The sequence below is a fragment of the Hyperoodon ampullatus genome (genome assembly GCF_949752795.1).
Source record: "Hyperoodon ampullatus genome assembly, chromosome: 11".
Classification (NCBI taxonomy): Eukaryota; Metazoa; Chordata; class Mammalia; order Artiodactyla; family Ziphiidae; genus Hyperoodon; species Hyperoodon ampullatus.
The window spans coordinates 67,671,541-67,693,245 of record NC_136924.1 but is presented as its reverse complement, the minus strand read 5'-3'; positions in this window follow the sequence as shown (position 1 = coordinate 67,693,245).

Here is a 21,705-nt window from a genome sequence, read left to right as displayed (position 1 = left end):
TGGGGATGGGGAAGAGGGGCATGAGGTTTGAAAGGGAAAGTGGGAGATGGTTAAGGAAGAATTTACGTATGTTCAACGGTCATAGAGAAAACAAATAGACCAAATAAAACTATTAGCCTTTTAACTTTCCACAGTTGTGTAAAATGAAATAAAAATAGTTAGTTCCTTCTAAAAACCATTATATTCTGTTCCCAGTGGTAACAATTATGACTAGAACTGAAATGAAAACATATAACTATATCACAACCAAAGCTCTGAAAACTCAAGATATTTAGTGGAAAGAAATCCTGAAGAAACACTCAGTAGAGTGTTTGAAGTAAAAGCAAAACATTAAAACAATAAAAACATTTTCCAAAGGAAACACATGATGCCCAGCTAATTTCATGTCACTTCACAGCAATAAGGAAAAAAAACGTTGGAAAATATATACATTATGTAAGCAATGATGTTATAACATGAAGGAAATAGCTCTGAACCGTTTCCAACTTTGCCTCTAAAATTCCTTTGGTGTGATGGCTGAACATATTATTTCCTGTTCTTGTACTCTGTGGGAAGTAACACACCCATTTTAATCTTTGTCACTTTTTCCTATATCAACATTCATGGGAGGAATTAGCACCGATCATTCTCCCAAGGTTGATATCTCATATTCAGAAGTCTTGTGGCAGTGGGTCTCAAACTTAAATATCAGAATACCTGGAGAACTTGTTACTATCCTGGGATCTCTCCCAGATACAGTGATTCAGCAGGTCTGGTGAGAGATTCAGGAATCTGCATTTCTAACAAGTACCCCAAATGATTCTAAGACAGGCGTTCCACAGACCTTTCTCTGGTTTAGAATAGCAAGGGTAATTTTCATGTCTACTTTCCAACTGAGGAGGATAAGTTTCGAGCTCTTTTTTCTATAATGCCCATAAGAATGGTGGAAAGGATTACAGGAAAATACATGAGAGTATACATAACACAGCTTTCATGACCTTTACAGGAAACTCAAATAACTACAATTTTTGATTTATAATAAGCTTTGAAATGAGGCACTGAAAGATTCTGAGTTGCATCCTGAGTCATCAGTCATTAATCTCCCCATAGTTTTAACACTGTGAATATTTTATTGTATTCCTTGAAAATTGGTTATTTTTAAATCAGGTTATAACTCCTAGGTAAGTGGAATATTAAAATTTAAAAAAATTACTCCAGGTAAATGGGAATTTTCTGTACCAATCTAATACTAGAATATGATACACTTTATGAAATACAGTTGATCCTTGAATAATACAGGAGTTATGGGTGGCAATCCTCTGCGCAGTCAAAAATTCAAGTATAACTTATAGTTAGCCCTACCTATACTCGGTTCCTCAGTATCTGCGGTTCTGCATCCACCAGTTCAACCAATCTCGAATTCTGTAGTATTTACTGTTGAAAAAAATCAGAATATAAGTGGACACATGCAATTCAAACCCATATTAAAGGTCAACTGTACTTTGTTATAGTATATATTTTTTTCTGAACATAATGAAAATAGCATTCTTCTCCAGATATTTAAATTACATAGGGCAATATTTATTCCACCAATGTCCATATATAATGTTCTGTTTGATAACTAAGTAGTGTTCTAAGTATACTCAGTTGTTCCTGGGGAAAACCAAGAAAAGTGATTTTGATTTTTCCATGTTATTTAAGCATAGTGGAAAATGAAAATGAAAATTTATATAATTAGGCAGTTTTACTTAGATATGATACATTGTAACTTTTGAAAATGTGGTTTTATTTAAATGGGATATATCGAAATGTGGTTTATTTAAATGTGAAACAATGTATAATTCATAACGATGAATAGCAGAATGAGTGGCCAGTCAACAAGGCTCATGGCTAGCTCTCCGAATGTGCAAACAGGATTCAACAACCCACATTACTGTTCATAACCAGTCTCTCTTCTTCACTGTCTGCTTCTTTCTCATCCCTATTGCTCCTGTTATCTTCCAGGGATCTACACCACACAACAGAGCCTCAATGATACCAGATATATATCACATAAAATTAATTTGTAAGACTCCTATTGTTAAAAGATTATACCAGCCTATATATTTAGAGTCACATTAAGGAACATTGCAATAACACAGGACTGATTTTGGACAATCATTTTCAAGGTTTAATGTCTTCTGTTGGTGAATCACAACTGGTCCTTTCCAGTCAGGCTGACATCACTCTTCTAATGACTGACACACTACCCTAGTTCCACAGATGATAATTCTTGAATGCTGTCATAATCAGGATCTTAATCTCAATGTTACTCACATTAAGAAAAAGAAATTTACATTTAGATTTTCTGCCTCTTTGAAGTAGAAGTACTGAGCATAAAAACAATTTTTGGACACAATAGTTGGGCAAAACTAATAATAAAATGAGTAATTTAGGAGAGATAAAAACTAACAAGGTATACTGTTTCAAAGTCAAATAAAAAGGGAGAATACATTAGTTTCAAAAGAACAAAAGTAGTTAATGGTGAAGAAGAACAACCAGTTTTAGAAATAAGGGAAGATGTCAAAACTTCTGGGCTTTCAAAACTGCACCCAGTCAGGATATACCAGAGTATTCACCATTAATATGATGTTTACTTTAGATTTTTGGTAAATATCTTTTATCAGATTTAGGAAGTTCCCTTCTACTCCTATTTTGCTAAGAATTACTTTTCTATGAAAGGATATATGGATTTGGAATTTTATCAGATGGTTTTACTGCATCTATCTGAGATGATCATATTAAATTCACTTATTTTGTTGTGGGACAAGTTACATTGGTTTTCTAATGTCAAACTAATCTTGCATTCCTGGAATAAATCCAACTTGGTCATGATATGTAATTCTTACTCAGATGTTGCAGTTTGGCTTGCTGACCATTTTGGTTTGTTTGGGATTTTTGCATTTATTCAGGGGGCTTGCCCTATAAATTTTCCCTTTCTGTTTGGTTTCTGCATCAAAGTTATGTTAATCAGTCCACTCCCTTTCTCTATTTGCTGGAATAGGAAATATATCATTTCAAAAAGGAGGCACTGAAGAGATTATAGATTTTCCAAGGTCTCTCTCATGCGTGAGCATTGTTAAGGGTGACTACAATGAAAAACAAAGGGATGTTAAAAATAAATCACATTATCAAGTAGTTGGTTTCATAGAGCCTGATTTAGAGATGGTGACAGGGATATATGACAGCATTTTACATTATTTCACTTAATTCTCTCAACTGCATAATAATCATTGTTTTAAAAATGAGGAAATTGAGTCTTAGACTACTTGACTTGCCTAAGGTCACACAACCAGGATGTGTTAAAGTTGAAATGTGAACATGGTTCTCTCACTCGAGACTGTGCTCTTAAACCACGCCTCCTTTTCCCCCCTCTCTCAATATAGGAATCCAGTGTTTGGAAGACCTTTCATATACCTGCTAACTGTAACAACCCACACATCTGCCACCAAAATAAACACAGCCTTTTCCAAAGTGCTGTAGAAAGTCTAAAATGTCTGAGCTTCATTACCAAAGGTTGGTAGTGACTCAAAATATACTAGCAGGGCTTCCCTGGTGGTGCAGTGGTTGAGAGTCTGCCTGCTGATGCAGGGGACACTGGTTCGTGCCCCGGTCCGGAAGATCCCACATGCCGCGGAGCGGCTGGGCCCGTGAGCCATGGCCGCTGAGCCTGTGCGTCCGGAGCCTGTGCTCCGCCAACGGGAGAGGCCACAACAGGGAGAGGCCCGTGTACCAAAAAAAAAAAAAAAAAAGAAAAAAGAAAAATATATATACTAGCAGAGGAAATCAAATTAAGAAGATGAAGTAAAGACAATTATGGAAATCCTAATTAAGGTAAGCATTCAAATATATGTAATAAATGTTTGTGGAGAAATTTTGTAAAATACATATGTAATCTAACAGATTGGAATTCACTGTTAAATCTTGGAGTATTTCCCTCCAATAGTACGTATATGATATATTCCTTTCACTCTAGATACATAATTTTTCACTTTTAACAACTCTGGTATAGAAATTCATTTTAGAATAAATGGTGTCTTAAAAAATCACTGTCAAAGTTATAAAAGAAAAAAAAATTGCAGTCTAACCTGCATTATTTCCCATTTCTTCCAGGGAATTGATGTTTGCTTTTATCTGGGGGAACTACTAACTGTAAACACTTTAAATTCTCTCTTTGCTCGAAGATTTTTTGCACCATGCTGGTGGAAGGAACTGAAACCAGTCTGAATGAGGATCAGCTGGTTCTTTTGCGGTCCCCTTCCAGATGGGACATTTACCCTGACTCTGAGGTTGTTCTAGCTTTATGGTAGGGTCTTCTATCAGAATCCATCCACATCTTTGGTGTTACTTTTATTGTTGTTTTCCTTTCTTACTTAGTGCCAGAGAAAATGCTGCCTCTTCCAACTAACAGTATCTTAGATGAAATGCAGTATATTTGAAATAATGATTATGCAACTTAAGAAACACATAGACAATATTTTCCACACCTTAAGTATTCCTCAAAGACATTATTTTAATGATTGCCCATGATTCATATAATCCATAATTCATTATTTATTCTCACTTTTGTAGATTTCAATTGCTTCTAATTTTTATTACAGAATAAAGCTGTAATGAACATCATTTTCATATCTTCATGTCATCCTGATAATTTCTTCAGAATAAATTCCTAAAAATTTATTGGACTTCAAAATTTATTGGCAAAACTATGTATTGCCAAACTGACCTATAGAAATGACCATCACTTTACATAACTACCAGCATTAATATAAGGGGCCTACTTTCCCTAAACTTAAGAAAAATTGTAAAGTTTCATATGTAAAAAAACTTTCTCAATTGCTGATTAATTTGCATTTATATCTGTGGCTGACTGTTTCATATTTTTGTTGGCCATTTGTAGCTCTTCATTTGTGGGTCATCTCCTGATGTCATTTGACTATTTTTCTATTGGGATGTTAGTCTTTTTATGTTAGAATAATTTTTACTTGTAGAATATTATTGCAAATCATATATAGTGCTAACATCTTTCAATTTCCTTGTCTTTTCATTTGTTCTTAGACTTTTTGGATGTACTGATCATTTTAATATAACCAAACATGTTTCTTTATAGTTTCTTTCTTTGTTTCTGTGCTTAACCCTCTATCAAATGTTTTCCTCTGATTTTTTTTTTCTTTTTTTTTTTTGCAGTACGCGGGCCTCTCACTGTTGTGGCCTCTCCCGTTGCGGAGCACAAGCTCCAGACGTGCAGGCTCAGCGGCCATGGCTCACGGGACCAGCTGCTCCTCGGCATGCGGGATCTTCCTGGACCGGGGCACGAACCCGTGTTCCCTGCATTGGCAGGCGGACTCTCAACCACTGCGCCACCAGGGAAGCCCCCTCTGATTTTTTTTTTTTTTTTTTTTTTTGCAGTATGCGGGCCTCTCACTGTTGTGGCCTCTCCCGCTGCGGAGCACAGGCTCCGGACGCACAGGCTCAGCGGCCATGGGTCACGGGCCCAGCCGCTCCGCGGCATGTGGGATCCTCCCAGACCGGGGCACGAACCCGTATCCCCTGCATCGGCAGGCGGACTCTCAACCACTGCGCCACCAGGGAAGCCCCTTGATTTTTTTATTAGTTATTTTGTGACTATTTCTCAACTCTTTATTCCTCCTGGAATTTATCTGGGTATGTGTAGAAGACTCTTTACAAGTGAAAACACAGAAGACTGAAACTACTGTAGATACCACATTAATGATATAAAATCTAATGTGAAAACAGAACTGAATTCAAAAAGAAAACGGCTAATCTGCCCCCTTATCCATTCTCTTCCCTAAACCAAATGACTCTATGTTTGCATATTATTCTCGTTCTCATTGTTTCCAGCTAATTGCTTAGAACAGTGCTCTTCAAACTTTTTTTACTTCATGGCACTGAAAGAAAAGGATAATCATTGTACAGCGCCCTGGTTAAATGGAGGAAGCTACTTAACAGCCTGCCAGAGGTCACTAGGCCTTGAGCTCCACCACTCCAAGTCCTAGTGCTACTCTAAAGGCTACATCTAAATGGTACATCTGTAACCATTTGTGGCACATCAGTTGGGAAGTCCATAATATTTCTGTCAGTTATCATGTTCCTCTGAAAGGAACCCTTCTCCAAAATGTTACTAGGGTCTATAAATCAGATGCTGGTAGTGAGGTAGAGAAGCCCGACTGTGACTGTCAAATAAAAAGAGAGCACTGAACAAAGTAAACTGAACATTTGTTGTGTTATTGGGACATACGAAATTTTTGTGAAAGAATCCTCTCAGTCAAGTTAGTATGAGGAAATTGAGTGACTTCCACAGTGTGGACGTATCTGGTCATTAAAATATTCTAAGTTACTACAAGCCAAAGGGTCTGTGCCTCTTCTAAGGAAACACAAGTTGCAGGAAACATAGGCTCTGGCTCTGGTATATTAGGGCTCTAACTTTTGCTCTTAATTTTTTTAAACTTTTATTGAATGATCCACTTTTTCCACTAATTTTTAAAGCCAATCTTTATCATATACTAAATTCTTACATATCAGAGTATCTTTGTAATTCAAGTATCCATTAACCATATACTGTTATGATAATGAATCATAAAATATTCTTACAAAAAGTGCTCTTTAAAAAGTCAGTCCCAGGAATCCCCTGGTGGTCCAGTGGTTAAGACTCCATGCTTTCACTGCTGAGTGCATGGGTTCAATCCCTGGTCAGGGAACTAAGATCCCACAAGCCGCACGGTGCAGCCAAAGAAGAAAAAGAAAAATCAATCCTTCCTCAAACATTCTTCCCCACTTCACAACATCTCCTTCATTAATGTCTGTCTTTGACAGTGTCTTGCAGATTGTTGTTCAAAAACACAATGCAAGTGCAATGAAAATTCACTACAAAGTGAACTTGCAAGTCTCACAAATATGTAGTATTTCATGAAATTGATAAAGATGATGGAAGACAATTCAAATCATGAGTATAGCCATAGAATGTGTCAATCAGTCCAGTGAGCAATTAAAGGAAAGTTGCCAAGAACAAAAAAACAATGATACAAGAAGCGCATAAGGGAATGATTTGACTAGAAGATACACTTACAAAAATGGACGAAGTCTGGGATCTTTTGTAAAATGATTTGATTATGGAACAGCCAACATGAAGTAAAAATCATCATTCCATGTTTCAAACAATTTTGTCAAAAAATATTTCTAAGAGTTAAAATATTTATAAGTTAACTATGTTATATAGAAAGTTTTTTTTGTAATCTTAGCAAAAAATTTTAAGTTAAAGTTCTAGTGAAACTATTTATGAAAATTTGGTCCCAAATTTAAATAGATTTAATTTAAGTGAACTTCTGGTATCAGTTATGCTCAGGTAAGAATCTGTTTCAAGGTATTAGTTGTCTGACTATATATTTGTGCAACAGTGTTAACAGAGATTTAATTTGCTTTAACATCTGATAGGGCCAGTCTCTGTTAATCATATTTTATTAAGAATTTAATATCTTTGTTGTTTATCCTTCCAGTTGATATTCTATAAATTCATTTAAAATACCAAGACATTAATTTAAATCTATGGAAAACTTTACTGGAATTGCATTAAACTTCTTTACTAATTTAGGAAGAATTAGGGAGCCTATTTTCTATATTCAGTCTTTTTATCAAGAAAAAATTATTGTCTCCATTTATTTGTTTTCTTTGATCTCTTTTGGAAAAGTTTTCCTCACATACATCTTATATATTACTTGTTGAATTTATTCATAGGTGATAACAGTGTACCTATCTGTCAAATCACCATCTAAACCAGAATATCCCTATTCAACATGCAGGCACCAATCCCAAGACAGGAATTGTTTTTGGTAAAGAGCATGAATGATTTTCAAAGACGGGGACAATAATGAATAGCATAACAGAACTTATTTCCAGCAATATGATGGAATAAGACATCCTGAATAAACCTCTCAAAATAAAACATCTTTTTTACTGGATTAAACATGAAAAACATCTTTTAAAGTGAATTACTGATCTGGCAGTAAAGTAAGAGGAATCCTTAGAGGCCAAAAGTGAAACAAAAGCAGAAAATCAAAGATATAATCAGATGTGGGAGCCAGTGGTGACCCAAAGAGCACCAGCTGAACCCTCGTGACTTAGAGTATTTAACAGCAGAATATATATTCTTCTCAAGTTCACATGGAACATTCTTCAGGATAGACTATATGCTAGGACATAAAACAAGCTTCAAAGGTTAAAAAAAATTGAAATCAAACAAGTATGTTATCCAACTGCATGGAATGAAATTAGAAATTAATAACAGAGAGAAATATGGGAAATTCACAAATATGTGGAAATGAAACAACAAACTTCTAAATAACCAATGGGTCAAAAAAGAAACCACAGGGAAATTAGAATACTTTAAGATGAATGAAAATGAGGACACAGTATATATATCAAAATGTATGGGACACAGCTAAGGGAGTGCTTAGAAGGAAATGTATAGCTGTAAATGCCCATATTAAAGAAAGAAAGTTCTCAAATCAATAACTTAAACTTCCACCTAAAGACACTGGAAAAAGAAGAGCAAAATAAACCCAAAACAAGTAGAAGGAAAGAAATAATAGACTAGAGTGGAAATTCATGACATGGAGAATAGAAAAACAATAGGCAACATCAACAAAGGAAAAGATGATTCTTTGAAAATATCAAAATTGGTAAACTTGTAGCTAGACAGACCAAGAAAAAAAGAAAACTCAAATTATTTAAATCAGTAACAAAAGAAGGGACATTACTACTGACATTACAGAAATAAAGAGGATTATAAGGGAATACTATGACAAACTATATACCAACAAATTACAAAACAAATGAAATGTAAAAATTCCTAGGACACAAACTACTGAAACTGACTCAAGAAGAAATGGAAAATCTGAATAGACCTATCACAAATGAAAAGACTGATTTAGTAATCAAAAAACTGCCTATAAGGCCGAGGCCTGATGACTTCAATAGTGAATTCTACCAAATATTTAAAAAATAATTAATACAAGTTCTTCACTAACTCTCCCAAAAAACAGGAGGGACCACTTCCCAATTCATTCTGAGACCAGTATTACCATGATGCCAAAATCAGACAAAGACCTCACAAAAAAAGAAAACTACAGACCAAATATCTCTTTTGAATATAGATACAAAAATCCTCAACAAAATACCAGCAAACTAAATTCACCAACATATTAAAAGGTTTATACACTATGATTATGGCTTGAGTGTTATCCCAGGAATGGAAGATTGGTTTAGCATTTGAAAATTAATCCCTGTTATCAGTAGAATAAAGGACAAAAATCATATGATCATCTCAACAGACACAGAGACAGCATTTGACAAAATCCAACATCCCTTCATGATAAAAACAATCAACAAACTAGAAATAGAAGGGAACTTTCTCAACTTGAAAAAAGAAAATGAGTAAATACTTTGAGGTCAGTGAAATGAAGACACAATACACCGAAAGCTAACATCATACCTAATGGTGAAAGACTGAATGCTTTCCCTCTAATTTCAGGAACACGACAGGTATATCTGCTCTCCCCACATCTGTTCAACACTGTATGGGAAGTTCTGGCCAGGGCAAGTAAGTAAAAAAAAAAAAAAAAAGCATCTAGAAAAATTAAAACTACGTTTTATGCAGATGACATGATCTTATATATAGGAAATTCTAAAGAATTCACTAAAACCAATTAGAATAAATAAGTTCAACAAGGTGGAAGGACCCAAGATCAATAAGCAAATACCAATTGTATTCTATATACTTGCAATGAACAATCTAAAAAAGGAATTTTTTTAAAATTCTATTTATAATAGCATCAAAAAGAATAAAACACCTAAGAATAAATTTAACAAAAGAAGTATAAAACTTATACCCTGAAAACTATAAAACACTGCTGAAAGAAATTAGACTTTTTTTAAATTTTATTTTTTATACAGAAGTTTCTTATTAGTTATCTATTTTATACATATTAGAATATATATATGTCAATCCCAATCTCCCAATTCATCCCACCATGCCCCCACCACCCCCACTTTCCCCCCTTGGTGTCCATATGTTTGTTCTCTACATCTGTGTATCTATTTCTGCCTTGCAAACCGGTTCAACTGTACCATTTTTCTAGATTCCACATATATGCAATAATATACAATATTTCTTTTTCACTTTCTGACTTACTTCACTTTGCATGACAGTCTCTAGGTCCATCCACGTCTCTAAAAATGACCCACTTTCATTCCTTTTATGGCCAAGTAATATTCCATTGTATATATGTACCACATCTTCTTTATCCATTTGTTTGTTGATGGACACTTAGGTTGTTTCCATGACCTGGCTATTTGTAAATAGTGCTGCAATGAACATTGGGGTGCATGTGTCTTTTTGAATTATGGTTTTCTCAGGGTATATGCCCAGTAGTGGGATTGCTGGGTCATACAGTAATTCTATTTTTACTTTTTAAAGGAACCTCCATACTGTTCTCCATAGTGGCTGTATCAATTTACCTTCCCACCAAGAGTGCAAGAGGGTTCCCTTTTCTCCACACCCTCCCCAGCATTTGTTGTTTGTGGATTTTCTGATGATGCCCATTCTAACCGGTGTGAGGTGATACCTCATTGTAGTTTTGATTTGCATTTCTCTAATAATTAGTGATGTGGAGCAGCTTTTCATGTGCTTATTGGCCATCTGTATGTCTTCTTTGGAGAAATGTCTATTTAGCTCTTCGCCCACTTTTTGATTGGGTTCTTTGTTTTCTCGATATTGAGCTGCATGAGCCATTTGTATATTTTGGAGATTAATCCTTTGTCCACTGATTTGTTTGCAAATATTTTCTCCCATTCTGAGGGTTGTCTTTTCATCTTGTTTATAGTTTCCTTTGCTGTGCAAAAGCTTTGAAGTTTCATTAGGTCAAAGTTGTTTATTTTTATTTCCATTACTCTAGGAGGTGTGTCAAAGAAGATCTTGCTGTGATTTATGTCAAAGAGTGTTCTTCCTATGTTTTCCTCTAAGAGTTTTATAGTGTCTGGCCTTACATTTAGGTCTTTAATCCATTTTGAGTTTATTTTTGTGTATGGTGTTAGGGAGTGTTCTAATTTCATTCTTTTATATGTAGCTGTCCAGTTTTCCCAGCACCACTTATCGAAGACACTGTCTTTTCTCCCTTGTATATCCTTGCCTCCTTTGTCATAGATTAGTTGACCATAGGTGCATGGGTTTATCTCTGGGCTTTCTATCCAGTTCCATTGATCTATATTTGTGTTTTCGTGCCAGTACCATATTGTCTTGATTACTGTAGCTTTGTAGTATAGTCTGAAGTCAGGGAGTCTGATTCCTCCAGCTCCGTTTTTTTCCTTCAAGATTTCTTTGGCTATTCAGGGTCTTTTGTGTCTCCATACAAATTTTAAGATTTTTTGTTCTACTTCTGTAAAAAATGCCCTTGGTAATGTGATAGGGATTGCACTGAATCTGTAGATTGCTTTCAGTAGTATAGTCATTTTCACAATGTTGATTCTTCCAATCCAAGAACATGGTATATCTCTCCAACTGTTTGTGTCATCTTTGATTTCTTTCATCAGTGTCTTATAGTTTTCTGAGTACAGGTCTTTTACCTCCTTAGGTAGGTTTATTCCTAGGTATTTTATTCTTTTTTTTTCTTTTATAAATTTATTTTTGGCTGTGTTGGGTCTTCATTGATGCACATGGGCTTTCTCTAGTTGTGGCAAGCGGGGGCGACTCTTCATTGTGGTGTGCGGGCTTCTCCTTGCAGTGGCTTATGTTTCGCAGAACACAGGCTCTAGGCGCGTGGGTTTCAGCAGTTGTGGCACATGGGCTCAGTAGCTGTGGCTCATGGGCTCCAGAGCGCAGGCTCAGTAGTTGTGGCACAGGGGCTTAGTTGCTCTGCGGCATGTGGGATCTTCCTGGACCAGGGCTCCAACCCATGTCCCCTGCATTGGCAGCAGATTCTTAACTACTGCACCACCAGGGAAGTCCTATATTTTATTCTTTTTGTTGCAATGGTGAATGGGATTGTTTCTTTAATTTCTCTTTCTGATCTTTCATTGTTAGTGTATAGGAATGCAAGAGATTTCTATGCTTTAATTTTGTATCCTGCAACTTCACCAAATTCATTGATTAGCTCTAGTAATTTTCTGGTGGCATCTTTAGGATTATCTATGTATAGTATCATGTCATCTGCAAACAGTTAGTTTTACTTCTTTCCAGTTTGTATTCTTTTATTTCTTTTTCTTCTCTGATTGCCGAGGCTAGGACTTCCAAAACTATGTTGCATAATAGTGGTGAGGGTGGACATCCTTGTCTTGTTCCTGATCTTAGAAGAAATGCTTTCAGTTTTTCACCATTGAGAATGATATTTGCTGTGGGTTTGTCATATATGGCCTTATTATGTTGAGGTAGGTTCCCTCTATCCCCACTTTCTGGAGTTTTTGTCATAAACGGGTGTTGTTTTGTCAAAAGCTTTTTCTGCATCTATTAAGATGATCATATGGTTTTTATTCTTCAATTTGTTAATATGGTGCATCACATTGATTGTGTTTACTGAAGAATCCTTGCATCCCTCGGATAAATCACACTTGATTGTGGTGTATGATCCTTTTAATGTGTTGCTGGATTCTGTTTGCTAGTATTTTGTTGAGGATTTTTGCATCTATATTCATCAGTGATATTGGTCTGTAATTTTCTTTTTTTGTAGTATCTCTGTCTGGTTTTGGTATCAGGGTGATGGTGGCCTTGTAGAATGAGTTAGAGAGTGTTCCCTCCTGTGCAATTTTTTGGAAGTTTGAGAAGGTTTGCTGTTAGCTCTTCTCTAAATGTTTGACAGAATTCACCTGTGAAGCCATCTGGTCCTGGACTTTTGTTTGTTGGAAAATTTTTAATCACAGTTTCAATTTCGTCACTTGTGATTAGTCTGTTCATATTTTCTATTTCTTCCTGGTTCAGTCTTGGAAGTTTATACCTTTCTAAGAATTTGTCCATTTCTTCCACATTGTCCATCTTATTGGCACAGAGTTGCTTGTAGTATTCTCTTATGATGCTTTGTATTTCTGCAGTGCCTGTTGTAACTTTTCCTTTTTCATTTCTAATTTTATTGAGTCCTCTCCCTCTTTTTTGTGATGAGCCTGGCTAAAAAGGTTTATCCATTTTATCTTCTCAAAGAACCAACTTTTAGTTTTATTGAGCTTTGCTATTGTTTTCTTTGTTTCTATTTCATTTATTTCTGCTCTGATTTTATGATTTCTTTCCTTCTATTAACTTTGGGTTTTGTTTGTTCTTCTTTCTCTAGTTACTTTAGGTGTAAGGTTAGATTGTTTGAAATTTTTCTTGTTTCTAGAGGTAGGATTCTATTGCTATAAACTTCCCTCTTAGAACTGCTTTTGCTGCATCCCATAGGTTTGGATCGAGGTGTTTTCATTGTCATTTGTCTCTAGGTATTTTTTGCTTTCTTCCGTGATCTATCTCTTGGTTACTTAGTAATGTATTGTTTAGCCTCCACGTGTTTGTTTTTTACATTTTTTCCCTGTAATTTATTTCTAATCTCATAGCATTGTGATCGGAAAAGCTGCTTGATATGATTTCAATTTTCTTAAATTTACTGAGGCTTGATTTGTGACCCAAGATGTGACCTGTCCTGGAGAATGTTCCGTGTACACAGAAGAAAATGTAGTCTGCTGTTTCGGATGGAATGTCCTATAAATATCAATTAAATCTATCTGGTGTTTTGTGTCATTTAAAGACTGTGTTTCGTTATTAATTTTCTGTCTGGATGATCTGTCCATTGCTGTAAATGAGGTGTTAAAAGTCCCCCACCATTACTGTGTTACTGTCCACTTCCTCTTTTATAGTTGTGAGCATGCATCTTATGTACTGAGGTGCTCCTATGTTGGGCGCATATATATGTATAATTGTTGTATCTCCTTCTTGGATTAATACCTTGATCATTATGTAGTGTCCTTCCTTGTCTCTTGTAACATTCTTTAAAGTCTATGTTATCTGATATGAGTATCACTACTCCAGCTCTTTTGATTTCCATTTGCATGGAATATCTTTTTCCATCCCTTCACTTTCAGTCTGTATGTGTCCCTAGGTTTGAAGTGGGTCTCTTGTAGACAGCATATATATGGGTCTTGTTTTTGTATCCATTCAGTGAGCCTGTGTCTTTTGGTCAGAGCATTTAGTCCATTCACATTTGCTGGAGTGGGGCCCAAAATCTGCTTGGACTAACAAGTTCCCAGGTAATGTTCATACTGCTGATTTAAGAACCATACTTTTTGAGTATCACTGACCTAGAGAAACTTGAATATGTGCAGCTGGAATCACATTCAAGAAGGAATGTTCATAACTACCTTGTTTATAATAGTAAAAAAGTGAAAATAATCTAAATGTCTGTAGTTGAATGGATAAATACCAACATTACTATGTGGTAAAACTATAATGAAAAATAAAGAATTATTAATACAAAATTCAGGACAGTGGTCAGGAAAGAGAGAGAAGTATCAAGGACACACAGAGGTGCCTCAAAGTTAATGTTCTATATCTTAAACGATGTTGTACTTCAAAATGTAAGTAAAATATATACTTCATATATATTCTAATATGTGTGAATCATTTCATAATAAAAATTTTTAAGTAAAGTGGGAGATAATGATCAGCTATGTCAGATGGTGCCGAGAGTTCAAAGAAAGGTGAGGACACAGAAAAGACTATTGAATTTGGCAAAAAGAAATTTGTGGTGATCTCTAGAAGTGATTTCAGAGGAGCAACGAGGACAGAAGCCAAACTAGAATGGATTGGGAACACCATAATACAAGATAGAAACTGCCAAAACCACGAGAAGTGAAAATGAATATCAATATTTCAGGAGTGTACATGATAGGAATTACTTCCAACCAGAGATCATCAATACCACTTCCTGGAAGAGGCATTTGTATAGGATTCTAGAGGATGGGCAACATTTGGGTATACAGAAGCAGGAAATGAAGGATGTTTCAGGCAAAAAGAACAACAGGAACAATGCCAGTAAAGACAGAATCAAGCAAACGTTACATATGAAGGAGAAGGGCAAACAGTGCAGTCTAGCTGGAGCATGGTGGCTGCGTGAAGACTAGGATTTAGCTAGAAAGGTACAGGTTGTTCAAGACTGGCACTGTCAACATGGTAGTCACTGGCTACATGTGGCTACTGAGCACTTAAAATGTGGCTAGTACAACTGAAGAACTGAAGGTTTAATTTGAATTAATGTAAATTTAACAACTGATACCTGATTCAGTTATAGGAACACTTTTAAGTATATTTGGAAGAACCTGCATATATGAATAAACTTTTTTTCAAACAGTAGATTTTATGTAACCTAAATATAGACCAAGTATTTTCAATAAAAATGCAGCATCTGAATTAAGATGGGCTGTAAATAAGGTGACCATCTGTACAAGTTTTAGCACTGTAAGTCACACAACACAGGGTCACCCTAGCTGTAAGAGTAATCTATATTCTAGATGTCAAAGCATGTAAAATAGCTCATTAATAAAAGCTTCTATTACATGTTGAGCTAGTAATATCCTGTATATATAAGGCTAAATTAAATGTATTAAGGTTAATATCACCTGTTTTTTACTTTTTTTAATATGGCCATCAGAAATTTTAAAATTATACATGCTTGGACTTCCCTGGTGGTGCAATGGTTAAGAATCCGCCTGCCAATGCAGGGGACACGGGTTCGAGCCCTGGTCCAGGAAGATCCCACATGCCACGGAGCAACTAAGCCCATGCGCCATAACTACTGAGCCCGCATGCCACAACTACTGAAGCCCGGGCACCTAGAGCCCGCACTCCGCAATAAGAGAAGCCACTGCAATGAGAAGCCGGCGCACCGCAATGAAGAGTAGCCCCCACTCGCCGCAACGAAGACCCAACGCAGCCAAAAATAAATAAATAAATTTATTATAAATAAATAAATAAAATAAAATAAAATAAAATAAAATTACACATGCCTGACATTATATTAAGTATTGGACAGCACTGGTCTAGATAAAGGCAAGCCTTGAAGACCAACTTGAGTTTTGGCTATTACTCAGTAGGATATAAAGTGCCACTGAAATCTCAAAATGTCCACATAAATTTTTTTTAAGTAAAAGGAAATATTGTAGCATTTGGAACTATAAAAATAAAACTGCCCTCTGGAGTTAAATTTTTTAATTCACTCAATAAATCAAAGGAGAAATGAAGTCGCCAAGAAAAAAAAGTGGTTTCCAGGCCCATAAGACTCGACTAGTTTACAAAGGCTTTATAAATGTATAACACACATCAACAAAGTTCCTAGCTTTGGGTGCATGGCAAACCGTTTATAAACAGTCCTCGTTAAAAACCAACTTTTGTATTTATTCCTTGACAGTCACAGGTTTACAGATCTACACAACATCTCATTTTCTACAAATCAGGAAAATTTCTAATGAATACCAGAGAATCAAAGACAATGCTAGAACATTATGTAAGTTAACAGTTCTGTTTTTTTGGAGAGAGATTCTCAAAGACTGTCCCCTATCATTCATCCTCCAACAATGTCCTACAACAGAAAAATAAAAGTCAGAAGGATTATTTTGCCTAACATTTGCAATTCTGGGAAGTCTTATCTAGCACTCTAGCATCTGGCTCCCGCCAATTGCCCATCCATAATTTAGGGAATGTCACCACCATCTAACCAGTTGCCCAAGCCAGAAATGTGATAGTCATACTAAATTTCTACTTCAACTTCACCCCAAAGACATTTTCAAATTCCACCTTCTTAATTTGTTTTGAAATTTTCTTAATATTTCACCCCAACCGAAACCTCCACCTGAGGCCCACATAGCTAAATCTGGCAGAATTAGGATTAAACTAAATTTCTGTCTCTATATGGACTCTCTCTCTCTGGGTCATCTGATTCACCTCTGTGGTTTTAACTCCCAAATTGTATCTCCAGCTCAGATTTTTCTCAAAATACCTCAGAACTGGAAATCCAATCACCTACTAGAAACATCCACCTGAATACTGGGATGGATGAATATTCCATCCCAATCTCAAAGTATCCAAAAATTCAGTTGATCATTTTTCCCATCCAACTTGTTACTTACCACCTATTCTCCAAATGTTGGGATGGTCAGAGTTCCTACATTAGAAAACCGGACATCAATTTCTCTATCAATATCCAATTAATCAAGTCCTTCCCATTTTATCTCTATTTTTCAAATCCTTTCTCCATTTTTCATCCCGACAAATCCTCACCTGATCTTCCTTTAACAACCCACATCCAAACTTCAGAATGTGACCTACAAAGCTTTCCATGAACTGATCATTACTTACCTTTCCTCTATTTATTGTCTTGTACTGAGTAATTCAACCATAAGAAATTGCTTGTAGTTTATACATGCACTAGGTTGTTTCTCATCGATCTTTTTTCATGTGCTCTCTATGCCCAGACAGACTTCCTTCCAACTTTAAGGAGCATGTGCAGGTCTCCAATGTCTACCCATGGAAGAAACGGTAAATCTAAGTACTCAGGTTCTACTGGCATTAAAGTCTAAGAATCAACAAAATGAGTCTATCCTGCTGGCCCTGGTAGAGGTTCTTGGGTACAGAAATCTACCATCAGGATGCATTCCTAGTCATAAAGTTTCTCCAGTGGGGCTTAAAGGCAGTAGCTAGTTATGCTCACTAGACCAGTAGAATGAGCATTATGGACATTCAGTTTCTTTAAAGCACAACTTCTGGTTTCTAATTTTCAGTTAAGTACCTGTTCTTGAGCATCCTTTCCGAAAGAGTGGCTGCCAAAATTCTGCTTGATTTAGCATCTTTTGTTGAGTCATCTGGAAGAAGTGACTTGCCAAGATGTCTAGGAAAAAAGGGCGAAGAAGCCATGTAGATGACCTACAGTAATGTAATGTCACTAGGAGCAGGGAATGAGAATTGCAAGGTCAATCTTATTAAAGGAAATGTTCTGGGCAAATGATATATCAAGACACTGTTCACTTGGAAATCACAACTTGTCATCCACACAAGGAAAATAAAACAAAGTGCAATATCAGGCTTCTATATTCACAAGATATTCAGGTTTCTACCGACCAATGAGCATGAAAATGGATTTTGTAATAACTCAGGTTTCAACACATTAATTTTTATGAGCTCATCACAAGAACAGAAGCTTCCCTAAGAGCTCACAGGAAAAGAGACTTACCATTGTACCTATACTAATTAAGAAGTGTCTGATAAATTTTACCTCATCTGCCCTGATGTCTTCTCAATCTATTAAGATGCATAAGCTACCTCTCTAATCTCCCAGAAGTTTTTTAAATTTTATTTATTATTTTTGGGTCTTCGTTGCTGCCCGTGGGCTTTCTCTAATTGCAGTGAGTGGGGACTACTCTTTGTTGCAGTGAGCAGGCTTTTCATTGCGGTGGCCTCTCTTGTTGCGGAGCAGGGCTCTAGGCATGCGGGCTTCAGTAGTTGTGGCACACGGGCTCTAGAGCGCAGGCTCAGGAGTTGTGGTGCATGGGCTTAGTTGCTCTGTGGCATGTGGGATCTTCCCGGACCAGGGCTTGAACCCGTGTCTCCTGCATTAGCAGGCGGATTCTTAACCACTGTGCCACCAGGGAAGCCCTAATCTCCCAGAATTTATTCTGCTTTCTTCTCTCACTATATTTTCCACACTATCTTTTAACTTAGCTGCCCTAGGTTCTCTAGATTGTGACCATCTTGAAGACTGCCATGTCTTTTTCATCTTTGCATCCCTAATATGTAACAGTGCCTGACATTTGTTAGCAACCAATAAAAGTCTACCAACTAACTCAAGTCTTCTTTTTAGTTGATTAAACCATCAAAAAATCGAAACCAATGCTACTCAAAGTAGCTAGCCCATAAACTATTTTTTTATGATAAGGAGTTTGAGCTAGAATGTGTAAAAGAATGGCTTCCTTTGAGAAAGTCTTGTTATGAAAAAATGTCTAGCTGGGATTTCCCTAGTGGCACAGTGGTTAAGAAGCCACCTGCCAATGCAGGGGACACGGGTTCGATCCCTGGCCCGGAAAGATCCCACATGCCACGGAGCAACAAAGCCCATGTGCCACAACTACTGAGCCTGTGCTCTAGGGCCCACGAGCCACAAATACTGAAGCCCACGTGCCCTAGAGCCTGCATGCTGCAACTACTGAGCCCATATGCTGCAATTACTGAAGCCCACCTGCCTAGAGCCCATGCTCCGCAACAAGAGAAGCCACTGCAATGAGAAGCCCATGCACCACTAAGAAGAGTAGCCCCCGCCTGCCACAACTAGAAAAAGCCTACGTGCGGCAATAAAGACCCAACATAGCCAAAAAAAAAAAGTCTAGCTAAACTAAGTAGAGCTTTAGTGATACATCTGATTTACATTCTTGCCCCACTTTAAGCCAAACACTTGAAAGTTAGACAAAGACATTTTCATAAAGAAAAGATGCTGAGGAATGGATGGTTAAAATTAACTTCAGGGTCTTCATCCATTTTTATAATCATACATATATTTACAGATACCAAAAAAGATTAAAAATAAAGGCATCTATTTTCACTGGTAAAAAAAATAAAATAAAGACACAGGGCACTTAAAAAATTTTTTTAAAGCCAAGACGCATTTAAAAAAAAAAACTAATAAATTTTTAATTAGAATTTTTTCCTTTTTTTAAACAGGACAAGTAACAGATTACATCAAACTTCAGAACTTCTCAAATATCTAGTTATTATACACATTCCCATCTGTCTTGCAGGGAGGGATCTTGGTCGGCTTAACAGTTTCAGGTAAAATAAGCTGCATAAAAGTATATATTACAATAATAAATGTACAATGTTTACATGGAATATGTTTTAGAAGCAAGAAAAAGATGCATCTGCATCAAAAGGCGACCTCTTAAAATGCCACAACTATTTTTTACATTCACTCTTATAACAGGTCACAAGATGGGGTCACTAAGCACAGATAAATCACTGTGATGCACATAAAATACAGAAAGATTGGTTATTTTATATATTATATATATATTTATATTTTCACACTTTAGCATCTGAGACATAAACTGAGAATTTAAAATTTATTCTCTTCAGATAACAAATCATTTTTTATTCTTCATAAACATGGTGCCCACAAAAGCACATAGGTAAGGCACAATAGGGTTTTCTGTTACAGAACAGTGTGCATCATGTTTACTTAACCAGAAAACGTGCATTAACTGTGCAAGTTCATGCTGCAAACCCAACACATATACAATTAAAAAAAAAAAAAGAAAACTGAGCTTTAAACAAAATCAAAATTGGTACAATTCCAGCTGTTTCACATATTCATTTGGACTGACAATGACATATCAACAGGTTATTTTTAAAAAGCCAATTGTTACATTACAAGTAAACTTTGCTCCGTAACTATTTTAATCTGAAATCATAAACAGTAATAAGGTAACTTCACTGAAACAAAGTAAATACTGAGGCACAAAGCAACCATCACTCCTGCATTTACTATACTGCAAACTTTCATGACCCAAAATTGCAAATATAATTTCTCAAATACACATTCTGCTGCAACAATGTGCCCTGCTTTAAACTTGACATACAACAGGGAAGCTAACATCTCGTTAAATTATAAATAGATTTGGGAAAATGACTTAATCCCAATGGTACTATGTCATAGCCCTAGTATTTATAATAAATACAGTTTTTCACAAAATACTTTTCCAATATCTGCCAATTGCTTTTTTATTGCTCACATAAATTTGAATCCCTTACAACTGGTATCAGAACTTTCACACAATATCATACTCAGACATTTTTATATAAAACCTATAAAAGATATTTTAAACTTTTATCTAATACTTCCAGGTGTTTGGCTGTTTGATCTATATGATAGTACAGCCATATGTATATATGTGTGTGTATATATACACATATACACATACATATATATATACATACACACATATATACACATACATATATATATACATTAGATTATGAATAAAATAGGAAGCTTATTTTACTGCTTTAATGCAGACATCCTCACAAAACAAGACTACTTTCGCCACCACCAGCATTTATACATATATACAAAAGCCAGTTTAAGTACATGTACATCCACTTATACTTATATGTAACCACTAAATCCAAACTGATTTTCCCATATTCCAGCTATAGCAAATGAATCTCTTACAAGCAACAGAAACCTAAGATTAAATTGGGAAATTAACAGTTTTACCACATTAGCCTGTAAGGAACTATGTAGGTGACTGTATACAAAAATTCACAATATTAGTTTACAGGAAATTATGGAAATACAAGAAGCCTTTTCACCATGCTTTTGTGTGGTTATCCAAACACTTCTTGGTGCAAAAATAACAACCACCACATCTGAAAATGCTTAATAAGGTCAATGTTCCTCATGCAAAACTTTAAGTGCATTGGCTTAACTGAGCTCCAAAAACTGAATGAAACAATTATTCTATCTACTCAGCATTGCTGCTTCACTGCTAAGTCCCTTTGGAACCTTAAGATTTCTGGAACATTCAAACAGGTCTGTACTCAATAAAAATATTACATACAAAAAGCATTTAAAAAGGGAGACGAAGCCAAACAGGAATTTTCCTATTGTAAAGAACAGT